This window comes from Leuresthes tenuis, unplaced genomic scaffold (genome assembly GCF_036924035.1).
Source record: "Leuresthes tenuis unplaced genomic scaffold, fLeuTen1.0.hap1 SCAF_15, whole genome shotgun sequence".
In the NCBI taxonomy this organism is placed as follows: domain Eukaryota; kingdom Metazoa; phylum Chordata; class Actinopteri; order Atheriniformes; family Atherinopsidae; genus Leuresthes; species Leuresthes tenuis.
The window spans coordinates 2,314,320-2,323,116 of record NW_027325369.1 but is presented as its reverse complement, the minus strand read 5'-3'; the positions used below and the strand labels follow the sequence as shown (position 1 = coordinate 2,323,116).

The 8,797-nt window shown below is 43.1% G+C and overlaps 1 pseudogene; it reads right to left on the bottom strand.

Moving 5' to 3' along the window:
• Positions 1-259: 259 nt before the first annotated feature.
• On the bottom strand, positions 260-7,242 carry LOC140270630 (uncharacterized; annotated as a pseudogene).
• Between the last annotated feature and the right edge of the window lie 1,555 nt (positions 7,243-8,797).

The following is an 8,797-nucleotide window of genomic DNA, read 5'->3' as shown; positions in this document are numbered from 1 at the left end:
GTATTTGTATTCTCATTCTTTCAGTCACTACTGACAGCTCATGTGTTTATGTTTATGTATTTAGCAGACGCTTTTATCCAAAGCGACTTAGAAATGAAGATTTAACAAGCTATATAAAGCTAACAATAAACTACATAGAAGGAACCCACTAGTCTGACTATGTCAGAGGTAACAAAGTAGAGATAGGCTGTAGGCATAGAAAGAAGTGCAGAAAGATAAAGTGCAGAGATAGAGGGGGTAGGGAAGTACAAGGTAAGTGCTAGGATAGGAAATGCTCTCTGAAGAGCTGGGTTTTCAGGAGCTTCTTGAAGATAGACAGGGACGCCCCTTTTCTGGTAGCGCTCGGTAGGTCATTCCATCATCGTGGGACGACACATGAACAGAGTTTGGATTGTCTTAGGCGTGGTGTAGGCACTGCTAGACGACAATCCTGGGATGAACGGAGAGACCGAGTTGTGACATAAGCCTTTGCAAGAGCATTCAAGTAGATGGGAGCCGTTCCATTAAGCACTTTGTAGGCTAACATCAGTGACTTGAATTTGATGCGGACGGCTAAGGGTAATCAGTGGAGTTCAATGAACAGAGGGGTGACGTGTGCTCTTTTAGGCTGATTGAAGAACAGAAGCGCCGCCGCGTTCTGGATCATCTGCAGAGGTTTCACAGCACAGGCTGGGAGACCAGTTAGGAGAGCGTTGCAGTTGTCAAGGCGAGAGATGACCATGGCCTGTACCAGGAGCTGGGTGGCATGTTGGGTCAGGTATGGTCTGATCTTTCTTATGTTTAGTAATGCAAAGCGGCATGAACGAGCAACCGAGGTAACGTGATTAGTTGGTCATCAATCATGACACCCAAGTTTCTAGCAACCTTTGATGGAGCAAGAGATAGGGATTCGGTTTGGATGCAGATGCTGTGTTTTATGGGCGGCTGTAGCTCAGGAGGAAGAGCAGTCGCCCACCAATCGGAAGGTCGGTGGTTCGACTCTGGCTTCCCCAGGATACATGTCGAAGCGTCCTTGGGCAAGACACTGAACCCCACGTTGCTCCCCCAGTGTATCATTGGGGGTATGAATGTGTGTGAATGCTTAGAAAGCTCTTAGTTATATCCTAAGACGTGCTGTATGAATGTGTGTGAGTGGGGTGAATGCGGCATGTAGTGAAGCGCTTTGAGTGGTCTGCTAGACTAGAAAAGCGCTATACAAGTACAAGTCCATTTACCATTTATGGTTGGTTTGGCTGGAAAGACAAGCAGTTCAGTTTTTGGGAGGTTAAGTTGGAGATGATGGGCTTTCATCCATGCTGATATGTCAGAGAGACAGTCTGAGATTCGTGCTGAGACCGTGTGGTCATCAGGTGGGAATGACAGATAGAGCTGGGTATCATCAGCATAACATTGGTATGAGAATCCATGTGATCGGATGATCTGTCCCAGTGAGTTGGTGTATATGGCAAAGAGAAGAGGTCCCAGTACTGTGCCTTGGGGGACCCCTGTGGCAAGGTGGTGCGCTGCAGAAGTGTGACCAAGCCAGGATACTTTGAAGGACCGACCAGTGAGGTACGATTCAAACCAGGAGTGTGCTCTCCCTGTGATGCCCATGCTTGAGAGCATGGACAAAAGAATACTGTGGTTGACAGTGTCAAATGCAGCCGATAAGTCGAGCAGGATAAGTACAGAGGACTTAGCTGTCGCTCTGGCTTCTTTTAAGGCTTCTGTCACAGCTAACAGAGCCGTCTCGGTGGAGTGTCCACTTTTAAACCCAGATTGGTTTGGGTCAAGGAGGTTGTTATGAGAGAGGTAATCGTTGACCTGATAAAAGATTTCAATGATTTTAGACAGAAACGGGAGGAGAGAGGCCGGCCGATAATTCTCCACATGAGTTGGAGGGAGGGAAGGTTTCTTGAGAAGCGGTGTAACCTGAGCTTGTTTGAAAGTGGTAGGAAATGTGCCCGATGTCAGTGAAGCATTAATCATATGTGTGACTGCTGCAGTTACAGTAGGAGCAATGGATTGGAGAAGATTAGTAGGAACGGGGTCCAGCAGGCATGCAGTAGGACGGCTATATGTGAGAAGTTTAGACACACTGCTCTGAGCGAGAGGGGTAAATGAGGAAAATGATGCAGTAGGACTTCTGCATGCAGATTTTGTGGTACCAGGTTAGGTAAACTGTTTGCTTATAGCTGCCACTTTGTCAGTAAAAAATGAGGCGAAGGTGTCTGCTGTTAAATTGGTAGCAGGTGGAGGAGGCGGAGGATTAAGTAGAGTTTTGAAGGTGGAAAAAAGTTTCCGGGTGTCAGTAGTACTATGAATCTTGTTGATGTAGAAAGACTTTTTTGCATCAGTGACACTGGATGCGAATGATGACAGTAACACCTGGAATTTAGCTAGATCTACCGGATCTTTTGACTTTTGCCATTTCCTTTCGGCAGCTCTGAGATTGGTGCGCAACGCTCTGAGAGTATCATTAAGCCAGGGGTGAGACTGGGAGGATCGGGAGGGTTTGGTGGATAGAGGACACAGACTATCCAGAGATAAGCTCAGAGTAGAGCAAAGGGACTCCGTGGCATCATTAACCTGAAGGGAGGAGAATGTGCTGAAGGTTGGAAGAGCGGAGGCAACAACGGAGCAGAAGCGGGTGGGCGACAGGTTGCGGAGATTGCGGCGGAAGGAAACCATAGGGGTAGAAGCAGATGGTCTTCTCGGGAGACTCACTCTGAACTGAATGAAATAGTGGTCAGAGAACTGCAGAGGTTTGACAGATAGGGCCTCTGTGGCACAGTTTCTTGAGAAAACGAGATTGAGCGCTTTGCCAGCTTTATGGGTCGGAGGACTGCTGAGCAGTTGTAGCTCAAACGAGTGCATTAGTGACAGAAAATCAGAAGAGTTAGGACTGTCAAGGTGGATCTTCATGTCACCAAGGACCATTATGGGACAGTCATGCTCCGGGATAGAAGAGAGCAAGGTGTCGAGTTAATTTAGTTCAGGTATTTTCCTAACAGAGCACTTCGCTCCCAAACTGCAGGTTTACTTGTTGTTCCCAGAGTTTCTAAAAGTAGAATGGGAGGTAGAGCCTTCAGTTATCAGGCCCCTCTCTTGTGGAATAAGCTGCCAGTAAATGTCCGGGAAGCAGACACCATTTCCACTTTTAAGATTAGGCTTAAAACTTTCCTTTTCGATAAAGCTTATAGTTAGGGATGGCTCAGGTAATCCTGAAACATCCCATAGTTAAGCTGCTATAGGCTTAGACTGCTGGGGGACCTCATCTGTCACACCTTTCCTCACTTTGCTCTCTTTTTCCCCCTGTTTAATTTCACAATTGATTTTATGTACATGTGACATTATTGTGATTATTAACCTATGTTTCCCTGTTCCAACAGGTATCCTTTGAATGGTGTTATGGTGTTTTTTTCCCCCTCTTTTCCCTCTTTTTTGTCTTCTCAAACCCCAGCTGGTCGAGGCGGATGGCCACCCATCCTGAGTCTGGTTCTGCCAGAGGTTTCTTCCTGTTAAAAGGGAGTCGTTCCTTTCCACAGTTGCCACAGGCACGCTCAGGACGGGAGATTGGACTGAAGACACATTTCGGTGCAATCTGTTGGTTTCCTTAGCTAGGATATTAATTTTTTGAATTAGCTCTATATGAATTAATTGGATTATGATTACAATGAATTGAATTCCAATTGGCTTGAATTGGACTATATTACTTAAGTGCCTTGAGATGACAATTGTTGTAATCTGGCGCTATATAAATAAAATTGAATTGAATTGAATTGAATGGGTTTGAGGCACATTTTAAAGCAGGTGGTGAGGCCAGAGCGACATGGATGAGGCAAGTAGGACAGGTTTGCCTTGTTCAGTGGCCTTGCTCGGTGGACACGCGCAGGTATACACGCTAGTCTTTACCCAAGAATGTCTTCACACGAGAGTGGCTGACGCTTCCACTGATGCTTCAGGCGCCACCCCTTACTTTATGTTGTGCACAGCCGTTCATGTGTTGGTTAATTGCACTAGGCTGCGACCGCCCACCGAGAGTTAACCAGCTAGTGTTTTCAGAGGAGAGTGACCGCCCGTTCACAGCTCCTGAATACTCTGATTGCTTTGCGATGGCCCAACCGAGGCTACTAGGCAACAGGTTTCACCCACGGATAGGTTTTGATCACTCTCACAACAACAACAGCTCATGACCGTAGGTAAAGGCTTGAATGAATATCGACAGGTAAACTGACATCTTTCTGACTCCACTGTCTCTTCACCAGATAAGATCAGTATAATGTCTGCATAATTTGCTCAGTGGGGCCAACAGGACCAAATCCTCTACAATAAGCAAAGATGCAATCCTAAGCCGATCAACCTTGAAAACCTTCCAGCCCTAGGTGGTGCCTTGAAATTGTGTCCATAAAAGTAATGAGCAGAATTTGTGGCAAATGACAGCCCTGGTGAAGTTCAACATATGCTGGAAATGACTCTGCCTTAGTATCACTAATGCAACCAAGCTCTTGGTTGTACAGAAACCTAATGGCCTGTATCAATGGGTCATACTTACAAACCATCTTCCACGAGACAATTTAACCCAAAGTTGTAGGTTAAAACCACCCCTTTTTTCCACTGGGGAAATGTTGTAACTCCAACCTCAATGAGTGCACAAAGTTTGAGGAATCCCACACCATCCACTATCTCTCACACAGGACAACTCCAAATTGGAATTAGGTCCAGTCTATCTCACGAAGATTGATCCATGGACCATGGATGGAATCAGTTTATGAACCCAAGTGAGCCCAAATATATCTAGGCAGGATCTCTCCCCTACTAGCTTGAGTGCTCTCCCCACCTGTGAAGTGACATTCAGTTTCAATATAGCATACTTTGGCAGCCTGAGTTTGGTCAGATAAGTTCTCCACCTTTGACCACTGCCCAAGCCGCAATGCATCGGATGCTTACACCACCTCCTGTAGGTGGTGGGTCAGCAAAAAGGGGGTTCCATGTAGTTCTCTTGGGAAAATGTCTGACCACCAGCCACTCACCCACAAGTATATTCCCAGTTCTGGCTGAGGCACAAGTCTCTGTAGCCAAAGCAAGGTAACTAGGCTCCATGAGTTTTCTATCATCATAAGACTATTTGTGTGGCCCCTCAGAAGACAATACATCCAATAATCTCTCACATAAAAGAGTATGGACTAAACTGGCTCCAATGTTTGATTTTGATCTCTTCCTAAATGTCTCTATTATTTGTCTCTATCTAGTATTTGGCTTTATCCAAAATAGCTTGTTCATAAATTCTCAATAGGGAAAGGGAATAAAAACAAAAAAGTTCTAAATCTAAATCACAGGATGCCACCAGATGAAGAGGGAGACAAAAAAAAAGGGACAGAATTCAAGAGTATAACATATTCCCCAGACACTACTACATCAGTTGTTTAAAGCCAGAACAAAAATGTAAAAAAAAAAAAAAAAGTTCTAAATCAAGTTAAAAAAATTCTTTGGTATGACTAAAACACCCTAAGTCCTTTCCAAAGATCCAAAGTGTGCAACTGTGCTCGATAAAAGCCTAAGAATAAGATCAAAGTACACAAAACAATTGATCAGACATTTACGGTTTTGGAAGTTTTTGAAGTTTGCGAATTTCTAAATCTAAAATGCAAAACTCCTTTGCACTGGTTTTTACTGTATGCACACACATTTTCAACTACATTTGCTTTGTCTCTTGGGTCATCCAATAACAACAACAACAAAAAAACTTCAGTTGACTGAGGATCAACAAAAGAAGTTGTTCAAAGCAAAACTACACCAACCAGTTTATCTTCCTGCTCCGCCCACCTCACAACACACACAAACCTTGCAAAGAAAAGAGGTGAGAGAAAGGCTATCGGCACCTTGACCGTAATTACAGCAACTTGGATGACATCTTACACCAACTGGAAAGATAGAAAGAATGTGTGTTTGTCTCAGTGTGTTGAATGTCATGCTTGTATGGGCTGAAGATTTTTCAAAGGAGAGGAAAGTTAGAAAGGAGATGAAGGGTACATTTTAGGGAAGAGAAAGAATGAGTCGACATGTCAACCTTCTGAAAACCTGAACCTGATCCATCTGAGCAGGTGTGTGTGCTAGTGTGTGTCCTGGTGTGCCTTCAAGAGACAGAGTTAGACTTGGCAAATATGAAAACAGGCTTGTTGGGAGTGCAAGTGTCAGTTTCAGGTATGTTTATATGCTAATGCTTCCTGCCAACCAACTATCACATGCAATTTGATAATCAAAAAAAGCTTATGTAACCACAAACAAAAATATTCTGACCTCAAGACTACTAAAGAACTTTTTGTGGAATAGAGCATATACTTGATTTGTATAGAACACACCGCAAAACTTGTCATTCAGTATATTCTATTATGAATTATTTAGGGCCAGGACTCAATTAAAAAAAGGAATCTAATAAGAGACTTTGTAATTAATTAATCGAAATTAATCTAATTTTTAGTCGCATATAAATATTTGACCTAAAAGCAGTGAGAAGCAATTTTTTCACATGGATTTTAGTATACCATTGAATAATGACTGATTACATAAGCTTAAGCAACAAAACATTGGTTTTTTTTCAAGGTGGTACTTAACCAAACGTGCACTTATCAATGCTTCCATCCATCAGTCCGTTTTTGTTATGCCTTTTAATGGACATGACAGATAAAAAGAGACAAAGCAGAAAGAGGGGGAATGACACGCAGTAAAAGACCATCCGATGCGGGATTTGAACCGTGGCAGACTGCAGCCTCAAAACACAAGGGCACCTGCAAAACCCACTACTGAGCAACCGACCATCCCATCTGTCTGTCTTTTAAAATAGAATTTCCCATCCACTGGGCCAACAAAAGCGGTCTCATCAGCTTCTTCGTTCATGTTTGACTATTTTTCACTGTGGTTTTATTGTTGTCTGATGTCAGTGGCGGCGCCAGAGTATTTTTCTAGTTCAACTACGGTGGGGCTAATCCATACAGCAGTGATGCTCAAATCAATGCCATAGTTTCAATGATAATATATATTCAATAAAACAACGCCCTCCCACAGCTAGAAACACACACACACACACAGACAGAGAGAGAGAGACGGTATAGTTAATAGTTAAGTTGTCCTAAAGCCATATATAGTCTACCACACAACAGCCAAGGGTCAAAACACAGCCGGGTCCAACAAAATATTTTTTTTCCACTGGGTTTTGTGACGAGCATGCACTCAATGCGCGCTCACATGAGTGACGTACGTCATGTGAGCGACAGCTGTCATCGCAGCTGCCTGACTGTTGGACTCGCACTTCTCTTGGTTTTATAGTAGTGCTGGGCTAACACAAGGCTTGGTGGGTCTATAGCCCCACCAAGGGGTCTATAGACCCACTAAGCCCTACCCTGGCGCCACATATATAGTTGTTGCAGCTTTCATTATTAGGCCTGAGCACTGAAGGTGATGCCAAGCCCAATTGTATCTGTTGTGTTTATTGTTATTAGGCCTAAGCAATGAAGGGGGTGTTAAGGCCTATTGAATTGCAAATGTTTATCATGCTTATGCCAAATTAATCACTGATTTGAGAAACAGCCTATCCCCTAAAATGCATGAAAGTTAGTAGAAATTCCAAAGTGGTGAAAATTGTCTAATTTTAGGATTATTGTAGGGCAAAATGGCTCCGCAGTGACCCCTAAACTGCAGCCCCTCTGGCTCCATTCACTTACATGCATAAAAACTGGTATATGCATAGAATACCTCTTGGAGGTATATCCTAAACCCAACAGGAAGTCGACCAGTTTGGTTCAAAGATACCATTTTGGGGGATTTTTTTTTAGTTTCACACGTTATATTTTGACAAACTTTTCCTGGAGACTTAATCACTCAGATCTGAAAATTGTTGAAAAGCTAAAAAGTTTGTCAGAATAAGCATAACCCTTTCACCAAAATTGTGCATTTTCACAAAACTTATCCATGCTGAATTTGATGCTTCGCCATGAAACCTGAAGCCTCCTTCAACTTCAGATATGGTCAGACAATGCATAAAACACTGATGGCGCTTTATGTTGAAAAATTTTCAACAGGGCGTGTCCGCAGCAGTGTAGCAAAATTAGATAACACGTCATAACCACAAAAGTAATTAGAACGTACTCATGTAATTCTAAAGCCATGAAAATTACAGGGTTTCATCACTGTTGTGCCATGAACAGATCTCTATGACTAAACCTTTCAATGTCATAGTCCTGCCCACTGTGAACAAGAAGTGATCTATTTTATTATTTTACCTACATCCTCACTAAATTTCTAACATTCAAGTAAAGTTGTCTGAAAGACCATATGATTTGAAAGATACCACTGTACTTCAATAATCTTTTTTCACCATACCATCTATGGCAAGTTTTCATGTTTCGCCATTTAACAGGAAGTTGTTGTAAATGGCACATACATCTATTCTTCACCAAAGTTGAAATTTTCCATGACCATCTCACTTCTAACAGATATTAAACTGAATATCATCGTGCTGCCATAGCTCCACCCACTTGTACGGGGAATTTGTCATTAAAGAGGAAGTTGCTTTAACTCTGAAGTACATTGTTCAACAACAAGAACTTTTGCATGATTGAAAATGGTCCCAGCTTGAACATGTTTGCTCATCAGTAGCCACTCGTAACCAAAGCTCCACCTCATGACTACTTGGAGGAAGCAATACAAACTTACTTTGGAGACGAAAAGCATTTGTTGGGTTGGGAGACCACTCAGACGCCACTGGTGGCTTCTCCGCGGGGCGGGATGGAGCTGTAGAGATGTCTGGGTTGGACGGAAT